This window comes from Vombatus ursinus, unplaced genomic scaffold, assembly GCF_900497805.2.
Source record: "Vombatus ursinus unplaced genomic scaffold, bare-nosed wombat genome assembly UNPS02014821.1, whole genome shotgun sequence".
Taxonomy (NCBI): domain Eukaryota; kingdom Metazoa; phylum Chordata; class Mammalia; order Diprotodontia; family Vombatidae; genus Vombatus; species Vombatus ursinus.
In genome coordinates, this window is record NW_020954599.1 from 543,293 (window position 1) to 563,614 (window position 20,322).

General features: G+C 41.7%; 1 long non-coding RNA gene across 1 annotated transcript; it reads right to left on the bottom strand.

Moving 5' to 3' along the window:
* Nucleotides 1-5,446: 5,446 nt before the first annotated feature.
* On the bottom strand, nucleotides 5,447-19,263 carry LOC114024531. The gene is made up of 3 exons (XR_003566911.1): nucleotides 19,013-19,263; nucleotides 15,722-15,847; nucleotides 5,447-5,512 (listed from the first exon to the last, which is right to left on the bottom strand). It is a non-coding gene; the product is annotated as an uncharacterized LOC114024531 (long non-coding RNA).
* Nucleotides 19,264-20,322: the final 1,059 nt, after the last annotated feature.

A 20,322-nucleotide genomic window follows, 5' to 3' on the forward strand; every position in this document is an offset into this window, starting at 1 on the left:
CATAGCACTTTTTATCGATATTACTTCATTGATCCTCAAAGCAACCCTGTGAGGATTTTGCCCATTTTACAGATGAGGAAACTGAGGCAAACAGATTTTTTTTTTAAGTGACTTGCCCAGGGTCACACAACAAATAAAAGTGTGAGGACAGATTTGAACTCATGCCTTCTTGACTCTAGACCAGCACTCTATCCACTGTACCACCAGCTGCTTCTCTCTAGAGAGGCATATGATTTAAAAGGGATTGCCTAACCCAAAAGACTAACTTTCCATTGCAGCCAGGGAGGGAGCTATCTGGAGGAAAAGGGTTCTCTAGAGCAATCCTACAAGAGACCCCCCCAAGCTATATGCTATAATGCTTTCAATATGAAAGTGTAAGATACAGTGAAGGGCAAAATTTTGCCCCACCCCTCTCCCCCCAACCAGGCACATTCTACCTTCAACACTTAGTCAGCAATCCTTTATTAAGCACCTACTACGTGCCAAACACTATTTTGGGTGCTGGAGATACTAAAATAAATCTGCCTTTAAGGAGCCTATGTTCTATCAGAGAAAACTATGCACACATATAGGTATCTATATAAAAAAAGTAATGGGCACTTGGTTCAGGAGTAGGGCACTCTCTCCTCCTAAGAGGACTTAGCATGGGGCTTTCATGCTGATGCAGAGGGAGCCTGACCCCGCTGAATTGGGAACCAGGGTCTTCTCACACTCTGGCTCATTATACCCTCCCCTTTGCATCCTGGGAAAAATTCCTTATAGTTAGGTTTGGTTCATATCTAGAATCTTCCCCAAAGACATTAACATGATCACTTCTAGAAATATCCCTCAATGTCCAAAATAGAATAGGTATAAGGCAGCTATTTCCTCTAACACCAAAAAAGATTTGCTTAAACCACAAGAATCCTGAGTACATATAGCAAATTCTTAAAACCTAGTGTAGTCACTCATCCCTCTGGTTATACTGGGGTGGGGTTGGAGGGATGGGCAGTGAGTGACACCTAAAACTTGAAATACTTGTCTGGTCAGTAAGATAAGGCCACATAAAAACATAAAATAATAGTCATCATTGAGATAAGGCTACAATCAAATCTTTTTAAGTGAGATAAAAGCAGAGGAAAGTAACGAGTTACAGAAAGAACCCAGTTAAAATGCTGCTGGGAGGATTTTAGAAAAACCTGGAAAGAGGCTGAGTGAAGTGAGCAGAACCAGGAGAATATTGCACACAGTAACAGCAACGTTTTGTGATGATTAACTATGATAGACTTAGCTCTTCTCAGCAATACAATGATCCAAGACAATTCCAAAAGACTCGTGATGGAAAATGCTATCCACATCCAGAGAAAGAACTATGGGGTCTGAATGCAGATCAAAGCGTGCTATTTTCACTTTTTTTTTGTTCCCCCGCCCCCCGCCCCGGTTTTTTCCTTCTGTTCTGTTTCTTCTTTCACATCATGACTAATGTGAAAATATTTTACATGATTGCATATGTATAACCTGTATCAGATAGCTTGCTGTCTGAGGGAGGGGGAAGGAGAAGGAGGAAGGGAGAAAAATTTGGAACTCAAAATCTTGCAAAAACTGAAGGTTAAAAGTTGTCTTTATATGTAATTGGAAAAAATAAAATACTATTAAAATTAAAAAAAAAAATTTTAATGCTCCCAGGGGACCACAAAACTAATATGAACTCATTCCAAGAGTTCTAGCCAGTCACATGTTCATCTACTAAAACTCAGAATAAAGTCTTCCACCTATTCTGAACCTACAGAGACTGGGTAGCAAATAGGGTCATGCCTGGACTGCTGAACAGGCAGGAATTTATTTCACTTTTTTTTTTTTTTCTGCATGGTCTGAGTTGCTCTCTGGAAGTCCATAGCTTCTAGGAAGCACGGCCATGGCTTGAGCTTATCCCCCCTCACTTTCCCTGTCATTGGTCATATATTCCGTGAAGTTTTGGTTTGTTTTTTTTTTGAGAGACCACCTCCTACTGGACATCCAGAACCCTGGGCCCAGAAGGCCCTGATCTCTTAATCTTACTGTCACCCATTGAGAGCTTGGGTTTGAATTACAGGAGCACCAAGGCAATAAGAACCATAACATAGTAACCAAAAGAACTTTATTAAAATTGATAGAAAATGATCAAATGAGGGAGCTCATACTTCCAGCAGCACAGGAAGGTCATAGCAAGGTCCATGAACAGCAGCTGACTGTACTCAAATGCCTAGCACCACAGGCTTGATTCAGGTAGAGACTTTTGGATTTAAAAATTTTTAATTTTCAAGTCAGTATTCTCTCCCTCTCACTTCCCTTTCCCCTCCAACATTGAGAAAGCAAGAAAAAAATAGGGAAGTCACTTTTATAGGAAACTGGTTTAAATAATCCTCAGGTATGCCTCCTAGAAAGTCATATAAGGAGGCAGCTAGGTGGCGCAGTGGATAGAGTACCGGCCCTGAAGTCAGGAGGACCTGCGTTCAAATCTGACCTCAGACCAAACACTTGACACTTACTAGCTGTGTGACCCTGGGCAAGTCACTTAACCCCAATTGCCTTAAAAACAAAAAAAAAGAAAGTCACATAGGTCACATGGGCAGCTGGTCAAGGGATCAATGATGGATGATTGGGGAATCACTGGGAAACTACCTAACCATCCAGAACCCAGGGAATTCTGCTGGCCAGGTTCAGGTAGTGGTCACCACCTGGTTAGACCAGGTATTATATACGATTGTTTATGGCTTTAGTTAGGGGTCACTACCGTAGCTGGAAAAGAAAGAGAAAAAGGGAGAGAGAGAGAGAGAGAGAGAGAGAGAGAGAGAGAGAGAGAGAGAGAGAGAGAGAGAGAGAGAGTCTCTACAGAGTCTTTGCTCAGTGGTCAATTCTATTTGGCACGGCCCCTTTCTCATACAGCCAATAGACCAATCAGGAGCCTCTCCTTTCACATGCTCTTCAGCAAAAGTCCAGGACATACATGTCATCAGAAGCATCCCAGAAAGAACCAGAGTGCATGCTTAGCTTCATGAGAAGTACCCCAGCCAGAGTGGTTGTGGATGATCCCAACAGGGTAACTTCAGGGCAGGGGAGTCACTAGCAGCTAGGCGAATCATCAGAGCCTCCTATAGAAGGTAGCGTCTGAACTGAGCTAAAATAGGGAGCTTAAGAGGTGTGAAAGGGTGTCAGGAGTACACATGAGGTGGTGAATGGCTATGCCAAGACATGGAACTAACCTAGGGCATGGCATGTGTCACAAACAAGAAGGAGGCCAGTTTGGCTCAGGTCTATGGATCGCCTCTTTAGATTCACTCTCCCAGCTCCCGCTAGCAGGTCCATCCACATGGCTTTCTTTAGGAACAAAACTTTTTGGAAGTAACTGAGAAATTAAACTAGTAATAAATGATGAAGATGAAATGAGTACCCAAGATTTATAATGAGGACATAATCCACATAAATAATGAGTCTCACGCTTGTATAGACTGAAATTAGGTCAGGCTTTTGCAAGCTATGTATCATTTCACACTTCAGCAGTGTCTTTTAGCCTCAAAAAAGTGCCCATGAATTAAGGATGGTATAGGACTATATATCTTTTAATCCAGCCATGAAAGGCAGTAAGTTTGGCAGTGTGTACCACTGGGGTTCAGGAAAGGAAGAAAAAAGATGACGAGCTGAGAATCAGGAAAAAAGTCTCTCTGTCTTCTTTTTTATAAAGTGACAATGAAGTGTGAAAAGGCATCTAAACCAATAAAACTATTGGGGGAAGAAAGTCACCCACACCCTGGAATGTGATCCAAAGCTCACAGAATCATTAGGGTTTTTTTTTTTTAATCGCCATTTTAACTAACTTTGGCAACTATTTTGTTGTTTTTTTTTTTGTTTGTTTTGTTTTGTTTTGTGAGGCAATCAGCGTTAAGTGACTTGCCCAGGGTCACACAGCTATTAAGTGTCATGTGTCTGAGACCAGATTTGAACTCAGCTCCTCCTGACTCCAAGGCTGGAGCTCTATCAACTGCACCACATAGCTGCCCCTAGGCAACTATTTTAAAACAAATGTTTTAATGGAATGATAAGCACATTTGGGATACAGAAAATATAAAAAAGATATATTTAGAGGCTTTTAATATAAATGTATGTTAGCACGAAATGTACAAAATTATATATCTATGAATTCTTTCTATTTGATGCCTTTAGCTATCCCTCACTAGGCCTATTTTTTTCCTTTTCTTTTTTTCTTTTGTTCTTTTTTTTGATTAAAGTTTTTAGTTTATTTTTTCTCAATTACATGTAAAAACAATTTTTAACATTTTTTTAAAATAATTTTTAAATTCCAAGGTCCCTCCCTCCTTCTATCCTCTCTCCACTCCTTGAGAAGGCAAACACTTTGATATAGGTTATACATGTGCAGTTGTGCAAAACCTATTTCCATATTAGCTATGTTAAAGAGAATGCAAACCAATCAAACAAATACAAAATAAATAAACAAACAAGAAAAATAAAGAAAGTTTAAAAAGCATGCTTCAATCTGCGTTGAGAATCCATCAGTTCTTCGTCTGGAGGCAGATAGCATTTTTCATCATATGTCCTTCAGAATTGTCTTGGATCATTGTATTGCTGAGAACAGCTAAGTCATTCACAGTTGATCATTCTATGATATTGCTGGTACTGTGTATGACGTTCTCCTGGTTCTTCTTATTTCACTTTGCATCAATTCATGCAAGTCGTTCCAGGTTTTTCTGAAAGCATCCTACTCATCATTTCTTATATTATTCCATCACAATCATATACCACAACTTGTTCAGACGAGGCTTATTTTCTCAAAGCCATTTTGCATATCAGCCTTTCAACAAGCATTTATTAAATGTCTACTCAATGTATACTATTGGTGTAACAGGGGTGTACTGATAAATGTTTAACAACCTCCTGGACGTAAAAGATGCAAACAAGACAAACTTTTAAGTTGAATATGCATTATTAACATTTTCTCCGTTACTTTCCAGTCTAAACAATCAACAAAACAATAAATCAATCAGTAGTATTTGCTGACTTCTGAGGTGGGAATGCTCGTGTTGAAAACTGAAGGCTCTCCCCATTTGAGCTGGCTCCAGAGCACCCTTGCAGAGGTATTTTGTGAAGCTGTCTGATGCCCATGGCTGTGCAAAACTGACGGGACCCTTGTAGACTCACCTACTATACTTGGGCCCCTGGGTCACCTCAGATCCTCAAAGTGGCCTCAATATTGTCCCCTTGTTCAGTTCAGGGACAGGGCAATTTAGCAGGCATCACTTACACTCACCCTTGGTTCACAGGCTTGGTGTGAAGTTTCTGATGTCCCCTGTTTCACTAGGGCGGTTTGCAATCAGTAACATCTTATTTTTGCCCAAATGTTCCACTTATAGAAACTTGGCCTTCTTGTGAAACACAACAAAAGAAATCTTGCTCTATTCCCGTGCTCCTGGTTGCCACTTTTCTCAAAGCAGTTCAGGATGCAGCATTTTGCAATCTGATTGCATTGTTGGAATGAGATCTGAAGAAGAGAGAAACCAGGGCAGGCACTGCTATGATCCAGAGCTGGAAGGGACCTTGGAGATCACTTAATCCAACCACCTCATTTTATAGCTGTGAAAACTGAGGCCCATTGAGGTTGATTAACTCGCCCAGTGTTACACCGGTAGTGTTAGAGAAGGGATTTGAACCCAAGTCCTTCGATTCCAAATCCATCGCTCTTCAACTACCCCTTATTCCCACAGTCCCCTCTCAAGTCAGGGCAACACTCTGGAAAGTGGATGAGCATTTTGATTTATTGATATAACTGTTGTGGGAACTGATCAGAGGAATTTGACACTCTCTCCCCAGTGGACAGAGTGCCAGGCATGGAGGCAGGGAGACCTGAGTTCAAATCCAACCTCAGACACTTACCACCTGTGTGACCCTGGGCAAGTCATTTAACCTCTTTTGCCTCAGTTTCCTCATCTGTAAAATGAGCTGGAGAAGGAAATGGTAAACCACTCTAGTATCTTTGCTAAGAAAACCCCAAATGGAGTCACAAAGAGTCAGACAGGACTGAAAAACAACTGAACAACAACCCCATTAATTTGGTGAGTGTACTCCTCCCCCTTTAAGATTGATGTCCATTGGTATCTTGTTAGGGGGGCAAAGACTGAGGCTGCCCCTAGAATGAATCATCTGGCTAAGACACTGGGGAGGAGAGACTTTCATTGGAGGAGTCACCCCTTGGTACCAGCCTAAAACAGAGTCCACAGGCCACTCTCAGCCCTCTGTTTTTGTCTCTCTTGCTCTTATTTCCTCACAATTTCCATTGACTTTTCCTTTCTTCTAGAGTCCTAGGAAGGGAGGGTATTTTTTTCCTTTCCCCTCCAGGAGCAGCTAATGGAATGATAACTTGGGGCACAAGCACAAAGAATCACAAAACCACAGTTTTAGAGTTGGAAGGGATCCCAGAGGCCATCTAATCCTTTTCCCCTCCCGCCATTTTACACATGAATCCCTAAGAAGTTATCAGTTGCTTAAGGACACAGAGCTAGTAAATAATAGACCCCAGATTTGAACCCAGTGCCTCTGACTCCAAAGCCACTGCCTCTGTTTGACAAGGTGGCCCGGGAAGGGAATTCCTGGACATCCAGATTCTTGCTACTGTCTGCTTTCTATTTCCCTTTCCAGAGCTCAGCAGCCCAGTGATAATATTCCAGCAGAAATATGTAGCACAAACAGACACATGTTGACCCACATGGCCCAAAGAGAGGGTTCATGTATGATGTTCTTGAACCCCCACTGTCTGTATAGAAGAGGGAGCATTTTGATGTCCTAAATAGCATAACCCCAGAATCTAGACCTCTAGTCAGAGAAAGATTTATTGTACAGTACTAATTGCAATTTGGAGTTTCCTTGGGAGTACCCTCAAGTTTTTGAGTTTATGAATCAAACATTCCAACCTCAACTTGCACAAGGCTAGTGCTCACAGAAGAAGGAGCAATGCAAGGATTCTCTCAAGGTGCCCCTGAAGAACTTTGGAATTGATCGTGAGACATGGGGGACAGTGGCAAAGGACCACCCAGTATGGTGCGCCTGTATCAAAGAAGGCATTGTGCTCTATGAGCAAAGCAGTATTGCTGTAGCTCAAAAGATGCACAGATTTAGACATCCCTACTCCAAACGTTCATGTGGACTATTTGTACCTGATCTGTGGTAGAGCCTGTCAAGTTTGTATTGGACTGATAAGCCACATTCAGACACATTGTACCTTGACCCCAACATCATGATGTCATTGGTCCTCTTCACGTGTGAAGGATGAACAACAATTCAAAACTAAGACTGTATTTTGAAACCAACTCTGATCTGACTCCTTCCTCCGGTCTATTACTGACCTTTTTTCTTTTCTTTTCTTTAATTTTTTTTTTTGCCAAAAGGAGCAATTACTCCAACCTCTAAGGAATATGAAAATGTTTTCCATCCTTGCATCCCCCCTGCACCCCCTCCCCCATAAAGAAGACCCTCCAAAACCAAACCATTCTTGAGCCTCTACAGCAGAGGCATCAAACATACAGCCGACACTTCCAAGTAGGGCCCTAACCAGCTTAAAATGTAATTAGCAAATATTTAACAAAATAAATACAAACACAGGAAAACATAGATAATGTTGATTTTTGAAACTAAGTCAATATATGATTCATAGAGATCCCATCTTATAGATTAATGACCCTGTTGACAGCCTTGGTCTACAGCATGCAAGTATAAATGCTAACCACAGGTAACTGTTAATTCTGCTCATTTAAAGTCTATAGTCATCTTGCCACAGATGACTTATTTTCCTGAAAGGCAAGTTTTTGGTCTCCTGACCAGCAGTTACGTGAGAATCTAAAATGCGACTCTTTGACGTCTAACCTTGACTTCTATGGAAGGCACAGGTATTTTCCTCTATGCTGATGGAACAGAAGTTGAGTGGTATTAGATAGGCGAGAATGTTCTCACATGCAGGGAAACAGCTTTTTCCTTTGAAAAACTTGATAAAGAACAGAAAATGACTGACAGAATTAGAGCTTCCCAAATGTCATGGAAGTTGTTTCAACTACACACTCTAGCCTTCTGTTGCTGAAGATTAGGGCTGTTTTTAGACAAGGGCTGAACATAACTTAGTATTAGCTGACTCATGGAGAAGTACTCCAGTAAAACACACACACACACACACACACACACACACACACACACACACACACAATGTGAATGAACTATGAGCTGAAGTTTGTGCACTTCTTGCCATTGGGATCTTTATGATTAAAAAACAGCTATGGCCTCTATTGTTTGCCACAGTATTTCATAATAGTTGGAAGACAGTAAAAAACAGCATCATGTAAAAAAAAAAAACCTTAAATTTGGATGATATTGACATAATGCAAGGCAGCACAGAGTAGTGGATGGAGAACTAGATTGGGAGTTAGGAAGAGCTGGGTTAGAATTTCACCTCAGGCACACAATGTTTGTGTGACCTTAAACAAGTCACTTGCACTCTCAATGACTTAGGCAATTCTCTAAGATTTTACATTTCAGAGAAGGTGCTAATCAGTTTTGCTAGAAGGAGTCCTTCACTAGGAGCCCTTAACATTGATCAAATCGCAGGTTCCATCAAAATAAAATTAATATCTTAATCTCCATATCTTGAAGCAAAAATTATCAAAAAGTTCTTCTTGCCATTTGCTGGTTTCAAAGTAAATTACTCTATGATGGGGAACAGGGCCTTTTCTTCAGGGCAGCATTTTATGGTTGCATATCTCATATTCTCTCCTCATCTTTGCCTTCTGGACCTTCCGACTTTCAAGTCCCAGACAAAAAGCCAACTTCTGCGGGGAAGCCTTTCCCATTCCCCTTTAAAATTCTACTGCCTTCCCTATGTCCATTATTTCCAATTTATTCTGTATGTATCTTGTTCATACATAGTTGTTTGCATGTTATTCTTCCACTAGATTGTAAGCTCCTTGAGGGTAGGGAACTGTCTTTTGCCTTTATATCTCTGGTGCTTGGCACAGGGCCTGGCACATTTGTTATTGTTGTTGAGTTGTTTCAGTCATGTCTAACTCTTCATGACCCTATTTGGAGTTTTCTTGGCAAAGATACTGGAGGAGTTTGCCATTTCCTTCTCCAGTCCATTTTACAGATGAAGAACTGAGGCAAACAGGTTTAAATGACTTGCCCAGCGTCACACAGCTAGTAACTGTCTGAGGTCGGATTTGAACTCAGGAAGATGAGTCTTCCTGATTCCAATCCCAGTGCTCTATCCACTGCAGCGCCACCTAGCTGCCCACCTGGCACATAGTAGATACTTAATAAATGTTTATTGACTGACTGACTGGAGGCCAACGAGGGAGTTGGTAGAATTGGCTTTATTATGTCTCCAAAGAAACATCATCTCATAGAACATTTGGTCATCTTGATTTGCCGTGCTTATGATAAGCACTTACAAATTAAACCACCTGGAAAATAATTTCAGCCAATGAACTAAATAGCACAGTACAATGGAAAGTACTTTGGAGTCAAAGGACATGAATTCAAATCCTACCTCTGACACTTCCTGCCTGTGTGGCTTTGAGTAAGATACTTGACCTATATTAATCTAATATCCAAGCATTTCTAGCTTAGAAAGATATATTCAGACTGGTATATCTCCTCATGGACATGTCTTTCTCCCCAAAAAGGATCTGAAGTAACATTGAAGTAATAATTCCTTGAACAAGAAAAAGACCATTATATATTAAAATAAAGTTTGGGCTTGACATTCAAGAGCAAATTCCTTCCTTAACCATTCCCCTCCTGGAATAATCAAAAGGACCTCCCTTCTCTCATCAATATCTTAAGTCCTTTCTGAATGGAGAAGAGGGCATTGACCCTAGGCAGGTCCATAGCCCAATCATTTCAGAGAATGGGGAAGGCAAATGGTTTTCACAAGATAATAGGTACTATTTGTTCAAAGTTTGGTTTCCACTCAGTTTCCCTGAGAAAGTCTGTTCTTATCTTTCTATACACTTTCAAAGAAGGAAAGGCTAAAAAAAAATTTCTTAATAATTCTAGAAAAACTGAAAAGGAGGTCCTTAATATGTTTCTACAAGGGGGAGGGGGTAGAGGTATCTGTCCTTTCCTTCCCTGAGAAGCATCAGGAGTGGGAGGGGTGGAGGAGAAGTTTTTTTCTCCTTTTTTCAAAATTTATTTTATTTTTAATTTATGGAATAAAACAAGCATTTCTATAATGTAGTATAATAAAAAAAGATAATTGCACATGAAACTGCAAATCTATTGCTATTCCCTTTTAAAAGGGGGCCATTTCCAGTCATCCTGATCTATGTCTTGCCACTGGCTCCAGAGGAGAAGGGGAGGATGGTGACTTTGCACAGCCCTCCCTCACTTAAATCCAATTCACTTGCAAGTCATGGTGTCACCCTCTGAAGTCATGGTCCTCTTTGAGAAGGAAGGACAAACAACAACAAGAAACCCTTTAAAAAGGAGTTGCCACACAATGGTAAATTGATGATGCCAAGGCTAGCCAAAAGCTTCATCCCTCATCCCTGTGGGGCAGGAGCAGCCTCAGGGCTGGACCAGGAGGTGACCCCAAGCACTGGGAAATGCTTCCCAACTGTGCAGAAAGCACCTTCAACCCAAAGTGTTCTATTTCCCTGTTAAGCTACTTCCTCAATGTAGCAAATGACATTTTATATGCCTGATTCCTTTATATAAAGAGTTGTTTGTCATCGTGCAAATGTATTTTTAATTTCAGAGAGTGCAGAATGGGAAAGAACAGCTCTGAAGGGCTTTTATATTTCAATAGTTAGCATTTTTATAGTACATTAAGGTTTGCAAAGTGCTTTACATTATGTTAGTTTATGTGATCCTCACAACAACCCTCATTTAACTTAATATCCTCATTTTACAAATAAGGAAATTGAACTTAGTGGAGGTTAAGTGGCTAGCTCATACAAGCTAGTGAGTGTCTAAGGCAGGATTTGAACTCAGGTCTTTCTGCCGCCATCCAAGTCTATCACTCTATGTGATGTGCCAGGTGACTGCCTCACATTTCACATAAGCTAGGACCCCACTTCCAGGCTTGGTGGTCAAAGAAAATGCCTGGGAGTGCTGGAGATGATTTTCTTTTGTAAGTGCTTAAACTCTCCTAGAAAAGAGAGAATTGATTGTGAGGACCTGGTGCATTTCCTTCTTTGATGATCAAAGGAGCCTAATCATTATTTCCTTGATCACAAGCAGAATTTACTAGGGAAGTCCATAGCTGATGTCTTGGATGTCTCCTTTCCCACCTTGATTCAAGTGAAATGGGAGGGTATTGAGGAGGAGACTCGAAGAGAAAATCTCATCTCTGAGGCTGCACAGTGAGACTGCATGGTATCTCTCAAGAGATAGGAGTGGTCCAGGAGGATTTTGACCCTGTCTTTCTGCATGGAAGAAGGAGGGAATTGTTAGCCAGCAACCTTCATGGTCTACAGTGACAAGTTATACTTACAAATACACACACACATGTATGTGTAAGCCATTAATGAGGTAGACGGAGGCACTGGTGGCTGGGGGAATCAGGTAAGGATGTGCAGAATGGGGCACACCTGAACTTTGAAAAAACTTGGGGATTCTAAGAGAGTAATTCCAACTTTGTGCAATTGGCACAGACTGGGTTATGGAATGCCACGTGTGAAGAACAAGTAGGTCAGTTTGGTTAAAATATAGAATCGGTGAAGGGGAATATGTCTGGGAAGGTGGGCTAGAGTCAGAGGGAAGAAAATTTAAAATACTAAGTGGAGAAATTTATACTTTATCCTAGAGGCAAAAGGAGAGTCCCTGGAGCCTTCAGAGCAGAGGAGTGATGCAGAGAAAGCTGTGCTTTAGAAATATCATTTGGGCCACTAAGTGAAGGATGAATTGAGCAAAGAGGATAAACCAGAGGCAGACAGACCGATTAGGAAGCTATTGTAATTATCCAATCAAGAGTGATAAGGGCTGTACTAAGATACTGATCCTGCCAGTGGAAAAAAGGGGACGTTTTCAAGAGATATTAGGGAGGTAGAATATACAAGAGGGACTGCTAGGTGGTGCCATAGTGCCTAGAGTGCTGAGCCTGGAGTCAAGAAGACTCATCTTCCTGAGTTCAAATCTGGCCTCAGACACTTACTAGCTCTGTGATCCTGGGCAAGTCACTTAACCCTGTTTGCCCCAGTTTCCTCATCTGTAAAATGAGTTGGAGGAGGACATGGCAAATGACTCCAGTATCTTTTCCAGGAAGACCCCAAATGGGGTCACAAAAAGTCAGAAACTTCTGAAATGACTCAACAACAACTACAACAACAACAATAATAATACATAGCTATCAGTAAGGGATTTCAGTGTAGACCAGACAGGTAGGAACAGAACCAAAGAGGGCAGTGAGAGGACAAATTCAGAAAGGAGAGTGTCAAAACTCTTCAGAGAGTTCAAGAACAAGAAGGACTGAGAAAAGGCTATCAGATTTGGTGATGGAGAGATCTCTGTGCTTTAGGAAGACCTGCCTCTGACACTTATTTGCAGTATGACTTTGGGCTGATCACTTAAGCAGGTCTTTGCTTTGGAGCAACTCTCAGAAATGTTCAGTTGAAGAGAAAGGGATGATCTGCATTTGTTGAGGAATTTCCTTGCCAGGATCTCCCTAAAACAATGAAATCATAAATCCCACTAAAAAAAAATACAGATTCTTGTTAATTTTGGAGAAAGCAACGGTTTCAGTTGGGTGATAAGGTTGGGAGCCAGATTGCCCATGGCTGAGAAATGAGTGAAAGGAGAGGAAATTGAGATAATGAAGCCAGACTGAGAAATAGCTGGTCCCATTGTTTTGGGCTGTCTGAAGGGCTCATTTAGATAGCCACGAGGTTGATGTCATCGTTTGTGTTACAGATGTTTTATAGCAACATAAAGACTTTATTTTAGTCCAATTCCAAATCCTCATTTTTTTTAAAAACAGAGATGAGGAAACTGAGACTTGGAGGAATTAAATGCCTAGCCCAGGATCATATAGGTAATCAAAGCAGTGATGGGGGTGGGGCTCATCCTCGAAATTCAGTGATGACTGAGCGAAGGAAATTATTCTAAAAATTACTCTGACATCTACATATAGATATTGTCTAAGAATCATATGTAGTGGGCCAATCTGTTCTACTCCTGGTAACGCCCAGGAGTTTGATAAAATCAAATTACTAATATTTTACTTAGTAGAGGGCTTCACACTTAAAAAGGGCTTTCTTACGAGTTATTTCAGTCAAAAGCATAACTAGGGTAAGGGAACCAGAACTTTGCCCCTGGGCAACAAAATTTAAGAGATCGCTTAACAGCGTCAGTCTTCAGAAGTGTAGAAACAACTGAACTTGGCATGTGGCTGGTGACAATGATTAGTCAGAAACTGGAAGTTAGAAGGAGCTTCTACCGCCGCCCCTTGGGGGCTGTGTCCTCAGTGAGCTCCTTCCTAGCCCAGCGCCAACCCGTAACCCCACACCCTGCCACTGGAGTCTCCGGGGACGTCCAGGGCCCCCCAGCTCCCGCCGGTGAGATGTATCCCAGCATCTTTTGCTGTCCTCAACTGAATTTGCCTTAAAAGATGGATCTAGTGGGTGCATTTTGCAAAGCTTGACCCAAGCCCCCAAACTGTTCATTACAGCTCTGTTTCTATTTGCCGCTCACAATATTCTGTTCCTGCACGGGTTACGTACCTCTTTTACTGAAGTTAAAGGCCACGGTGGGGAAGGGAGGGCACAGTGGATAGAGCACCGATGCTGGAGTCAGGAGGACCTGAGTTCAAATCTGGCCTCAGATACTTACTAGTTGTGTGACCCTGGGCAAGTCATTTCGCTATGATTGTCTCCAAAAACCAAACCAAATAAAACAACAACAACACAAAAAAGTCCGCAGCACTCTGACCTGGAAAGCCCAGGCTCAGGGATTTAGACGTCTGTAACACTCATTTTCCATAAGCAGCTCTGTTTGGTTTGGACTCCATGAACATCATGCCTCCCCCAGGAGAAGCAATCACCTGAAATCTCATCATTTTGCAGATTGATTCAATGCCTCAGCACCTTCAGGTGCCTCTCGCCTCTGATTGGAGTGCTGGAGCAGGGAGCAATAAATTCCCAAAGCTTTTCTTTGTAGAGGGCTCAGACCTTCCCAAGGAACTCTTCATTTCCATCCGTGGCTCTGTTTGATGATGCCCCCATTCCCCGTGCCCTTCTAAGCTTTCTTTTGTGTTTTGTCCTCCTCCAGAGGATTTAGAGAATCATTGCCTGACCTAGATCATTGTAAATGGTGGAGGAGGAAGTCAGGTCTTTTGTCTCCCACTTGCGTCAGGGAGCTTTGCTGATGACTGACCAAAGGGTAGGGAATACAAGATCCATTCCTATTTTAATTTTGCTTGTGTAGTGTGATTAATGTTAGCAAATAAATGAACAGTCCCTTAGAATTCACCTTCGAGGTGGTGATAAGAAGGCATCCCGGAGCATTCTAGGGCTTTGTGGAAAAGTTAGTTAATCCAGTATTAAAAATTCACTGTAGGTAATCCAACAGGGGAATAATGAACTTGTGTATTACTGAGAATAGACAATGTAATCATCAGACAGAACAGCCCCCAGCTGATCATGTATTAATTCAAATATTTTGTTGTTGTTTAATTGTTTCAGCGGTATCTGACTCTTCGTGATTCCATCTGGGGTTTTCTTGGCAAAAATACTAGAGTAGTTTGCCATTTCCTTCTCCAGCTCATTTTACAGATGAGGAAACTGAGGCAAAGGGGGTTAAGTGACTTGCCCAGGGTCACACAGCTAAGCGTCTGAGGCCATATTTGAATTCAGGTCTTCCTGACTCTGGACCCAGCACTCTTATCCATCTAGCTATCACTCTATCCAGTGTCAGTAGTCACCCTTAACAAATATTTATGGAGTACTTATATATACATAGTACTGTGTTAATAATGGATCGATAGCTGGAGAAGAGCTTGTCTCAAAACTGTTATTGAGTATCAATATGAAGCTCTCAATGCTTAAATGAAGCAAGTCTCTTATAAAGGTCATGTATACATTGAAAAGATAAACAGCTTTGAAAGGCTTAAGAACTTTCATCAATCCAGTAACCACCATGATTCCAGGGTCTTGATGAGAATGCATGCTACCTTGCTTCTGACAGTGAAATAATAGACTCAAAATGCAGAATGTGACGTATATTTTGGGGACATGATCAGTATGGAAATTTATTGCAAGGATTTTGTTTTCATTTTTCAGTGGGAGGAGGAGTAGAAAGAAAATGAAATAAATGTTTATTTAAATTAATTTCAAAATTTTCTTTAAAAAAAGTCATTATTAAACCCTGTAGTGATGACTTTGTAATTTTCTATGAGGTGAAATAAAAACTATTCTATATTTAATATTTTCAACTTTGAATCTTTGTGAGAGATCTGGGAACTCTTTGTGGAAAACTAGACAAACTCTATTCTGAGATTTTTCCCAGAATAAACTCTGGGTTGGGGGACTGATTTTCCCCAGGGACATACTGTATATGGTTGTATAGACTAACATTGGGATTGAGGATCCCTGACTACCACAAAGAATTAGGCATTGATGAAGAATTACCCTGTCTCCCCTGCCCTGCACTGTCCATATAACTCACATTATCAGTGAAGGTCTAAGTGCAAGTTTACATTTCTGTATCATGGCCCTACCTCTTGCTGCTCCTTGGTCCAGGAACTTGGCATTATCCAGAAATCTTTCTTGTGAGTAGTAGGCTTGGCCTTGGAATCCCTCTGCCTGTCCAGAAGCTTTTCCACCACTCTGCCATTACGACTTCACTGTAAAATTCAAGCAGAATTTTTGGGAGAGTTTGGCTTCATAAAAGATATTAAAAGAATAAAACTCACAGAGAAACCCATAAGCAATCAACATAATCCCCCAGCTTCACAGATGAGGTCCCTGTTCCACAGGTTCCTAACATTTTCTTCACTTATTGTACCACAATGGGGTTTCAAATCCTACTGGAAGGGAAACAAACTTTGGCTTGCTAGACAAGAAATGAAATTAAGGTTCCAGGGAGTCCCGCTTTGATCCCTTAGAAACTCACATAGGCATATAGCCTTATGGTATCACTATTAAGTCTTAGACACCTCCTGAAGAGAAACACACGGGATGCTAGATAGGAGCCCCCTTCCTATTGGACCCAACCCTGCCAAATGACTTAAGGTAACAGTGGAAGGCAAAGCACAGGTTTCTTGTTTCTCCAAATCATGGCTTGTAGTTTCTTGTCATTCTTCCAGCTTTAAGATCCATGTGCATAATCTTCTCTCTTTAGTAAGTTATCTCTGCCTAGAAACTCCCTTCCTTTTGATGCGCTAGATTTCTGGATTCTCAAAACTAAATGAATGAATGACTCAAAAAATTTATTAAGCCCTTACTATATGCCAGGAACTGTGCTAAACACTGGGAATATATATCTTATTCAGTTGTTTCAGTCATGTCTGACTCTTCATGACTCCATTTGGGGTTTTGTTGGCAAAGATACTGAGTGGTTTGCCATTTCCTTCTCCAGCTCATTTTACAGATGAGGAAACTGAGGCAGACAGGATTAATTTACTTGCCCAGGATCACACAGCTAGTAAGTGTTTGAGGCCAGATTTAAATTCAGGAAGATGAGTCTTTGTGACTCCAGGCTCAGCACTCTGTCCACTGCACCACCGGCTGCCCTTGGGAATACATATACAAAAAGTGAGACAGTCTCTGCAGTCCAGAAGCTGACATTCTAATAAGAGAACACAATACATATTGAGGCATTGAGACCAGAGAAAGGAATTTTGGTCTGCAGAGGATGTAGGGATGATGAGTTAATCCATAGGACAGTGAGCTGATGCGCCCTTTCTAAAAGCAAACATTGTGTTGATTTGATTATGATGCTGATAGAATGGGCCAAGTGGATGGTACATTCTGGATTATCTGTTCTGGCCCAGGACCAGCTAGATGTAGTAATGTAGGTGAGTTTTTATATTTGTTTTGTTATTATTCAAGATATTTCAGCCCAGAGCAGGAAATCAAAAGTTAGCCTACTCAGGGACCAGTGGAATAGAATCTGGAGGTCTGGTCCACAGGGTGCTGGTGATGAGAAGCAAGGTGACAATGATAAAAAGGCCTGAGGCACGGTGGTCTGGGTGGGTGGCTGAATGGAATGTGAAGCACAGTATGGTCTGGTCTGGAGCCATCTATATATACACTGCGATAAGCAAGTTCACACCCACTCAATCACAAAGAAAGATGGCTCAGCCCCAGGGTAGAGTTTCCAAAGCTGAACAAATCATTCCACGGAGTCTTCAACTAGAATCAACAAATCTTCCCTAGATTACCAAGTGGCAACCTGTGGGCTCCCTCCTCCCAACTCATAAAATGGGTCTCCTTGGGTGTAGCTACCCCATGTTCAAATTACTCTGTGGGGCATGACTCCTAAAACTGAAGCTCATAAGCCCTGCCTCACCCATATGCCTACCTTTTGATAGTCAGCCATCAGACACAACTGGTGTTGTTTAGTCATGTCCAGCTCTTCATGACCCCATTTGGGGTTTTCTTGGCAGAGATACTGGAGAGGTTTGCCATTCCTTCTCCAGCTCATTTTACATATGAAGAACTAAGGTAAACAGAATTAAGTGATTTGCTCAGGGTCACACAACTAGTAAGCTTCTGAGGCTAGATTTGAACTCATGAAGATAAGTCTTCCTGACTCTAGGCCCAGCACTCTGCCCATTTCACCACCTAGTTGCCCTGTAGGATACAACTAGCTCAAAGCAAAGGCATTTACTGAAGTGGTATAGTAAGTAAGATAGCAGCAAAATATTTCATTGGTGTACTTGGGATACCCTCTCTGACAAATATGCACAGTGTCAGTAGGAAAAAAAGTATAAAAGCTGGGTGAACACATAGCAAACACATAGACAAGGCAGCTAACTCTATAGTTGCCACTGGACCCATGTCCGCAGTGCCTTCTCATTATTCCCTCCCTCTGCTCACTGTGGGGCATGACACTCTGCTGGCCTTCCTTGACTTGCTGGGGCATGACTGTAATACTTGGTTGTATCTTTGACCATCTCTAGCTTTGGTCTCGACTGAAATCCCAGCTTATTTTAAAGATGCTTTAATATGCTTCTAGAGTTCTAAGGAACCTTTAATATGCCTCCAGCAGAGGTGGGGAACCTGTGGCCTTCTAGGTCCTCAATTTGGCCCTTTGAATCCAAACTTCACAGAACAAACCCCCATAATAAAAGGATTTGCTCTGTAAAACTTGGACTAAATCAAAAGGCTGCACTTAAGGACCTATGTGGCCTCAAGGACACAGGTTCTCCACCCCTGCTCTAGGGTGTTCTAAATGTCCTAGTTTTAGAACTGATGTTCAGGAACTTTTACCATGCGGACCTTGCATCTCACTTGTCCATGACTGCCAAGTGGTTGAGGGCACTTTTGGACCATGTTTAGGTATTCCCAATGCTCTTGGTTGCTGCCATGTCTTAGGCTATAAATCTGCAATCTCTAAGACACATGACCGTGTGGGTCTCCTCTCTACAATTGCATTGTGGATGAAAATATATGGCTCCCATGTGCCGTACCACCAAAGAAGCCACCAGTGACACTTGGTAAGTTGAATTGTAACTCTGTTGAAAGGCCAGCAATGATACCCAGGGAGTCATTAGCCTTCTTTTAAAGATCAGCACAATGGGGCAGCTAGATGGCTCAGTGGATGGAGAAACTGGCTCTGGAGTCAGGAGGACATGAGTTCAAATCCCAGCTTCTGATACTTATCAGCTATGTGACCTTGGGTAAGTCACTTAACCCCATCACCACACCCCCAAAATAAATGATCAGCACAAAGAAGTAACTCCTGCCATTATGTGTATACCACAAGAGTATCAGCCAACCCATTCATCTTGAGGAAAGTCCCAGTTACAGAGATACCCAGAATTCACTAAAGAGCACGTCCTTACCCTCTGCAGGAAGATGCAATCAAATCCCTAGACAAAGGTTCATCTCTTCATAAGCTCAAGCTGATCAGCTCCAGACACTTAATTTCCCAATGATATTCATGGAAAGATTCAAACTGTACTACACATCAGACAGAAAGAACAGAGACACAAATCAGCTGCCAGCCAGCCACCTGAACACGTCCTCAGCCTTGGAAGTTTTCCCTTCAGGTGACAACATCAGTAAATAAATGGGCCAAGCATCACATTTTGGATCACACACTTGCCCCGCATTTTCACTAGTTTTTATGCCCTTCACCTACAGTGATTTCTTTTTGAACCCTCTTTCCCAGGCTTAGCCGACGTCAGCCTCACAAAAAAAAAAAAAAAAAAAGAAAAGTGGCTTCCCTTTCAAATGTGAAGTTACCCAGGTTCCCACTGCTGTTTCCTTGCCAGTAAATTCAATCACAGCTCTCTGGTGGGAAGTATACCTAGCAATCCAGTAAATGGAAAATTCTTTTTTGTTCTCTAGCGAGGAAATTTTAACGTTTATGTCAATAATAGTTAAAAAAAAAAAAAAAGATGACAAAACAACAACCCCAAAGGGAAGTGAACAAATTAGGGGTCTGGAAGCTGGCCCTGGAACTTTTAATTTTATCATGCAGTCAGCAATTTAAGTCCTGCCAAAATAAACAGCCACCAAAAGATTATCATATAGTAGCCATATATTTGGTTTACAAGAGATGGCTTACTACCAACAAATCCTTATAGAGTAATAGCAATAATAATAATAAAAATAATGATAATAATTGGCACTTACATAGCATTTTAAAGCTTGCAAAGCCCTTTATAAATATCTCATTTTATCCTCACAATAATCCTGGGAGGTAGGTACTGTTATGGCCCCCATTTTGTACATGAGGAAACCGAGGCAGACAGAGGTTGAGTGACTTCCCCAAGGTCACACAGCTAGAATGTAAGGGAGGATAGATTTGAACTCAGTTCCTGACTCCACTGGAGAGACTCATTTAGCCTCTAGGGGCCATCCCACGGAACTTGTTCACAATAGCCCTTTTTGGTTTGAGTGGACCAAGCGGGAGTAAAGAGGCCCATTTCTGAAGAGGCAATGTCGTGACCCAGCACTGAGTGGACATGGTGTTTAATTTGATGTGAGGGATCCCTTGGCCTTCTCCTGCTCCATGACAAGGTCTGGGGTTGGATTGCATTATCAGTTTTAAAATAAGGGGGACATTCCCTGACTGTTTCTTGGCTCAGATTTTTCCATGTTGTTGTAGACTCAGGTGGGGGAGGGGTGTGGGGATGCTCTTTTTTTG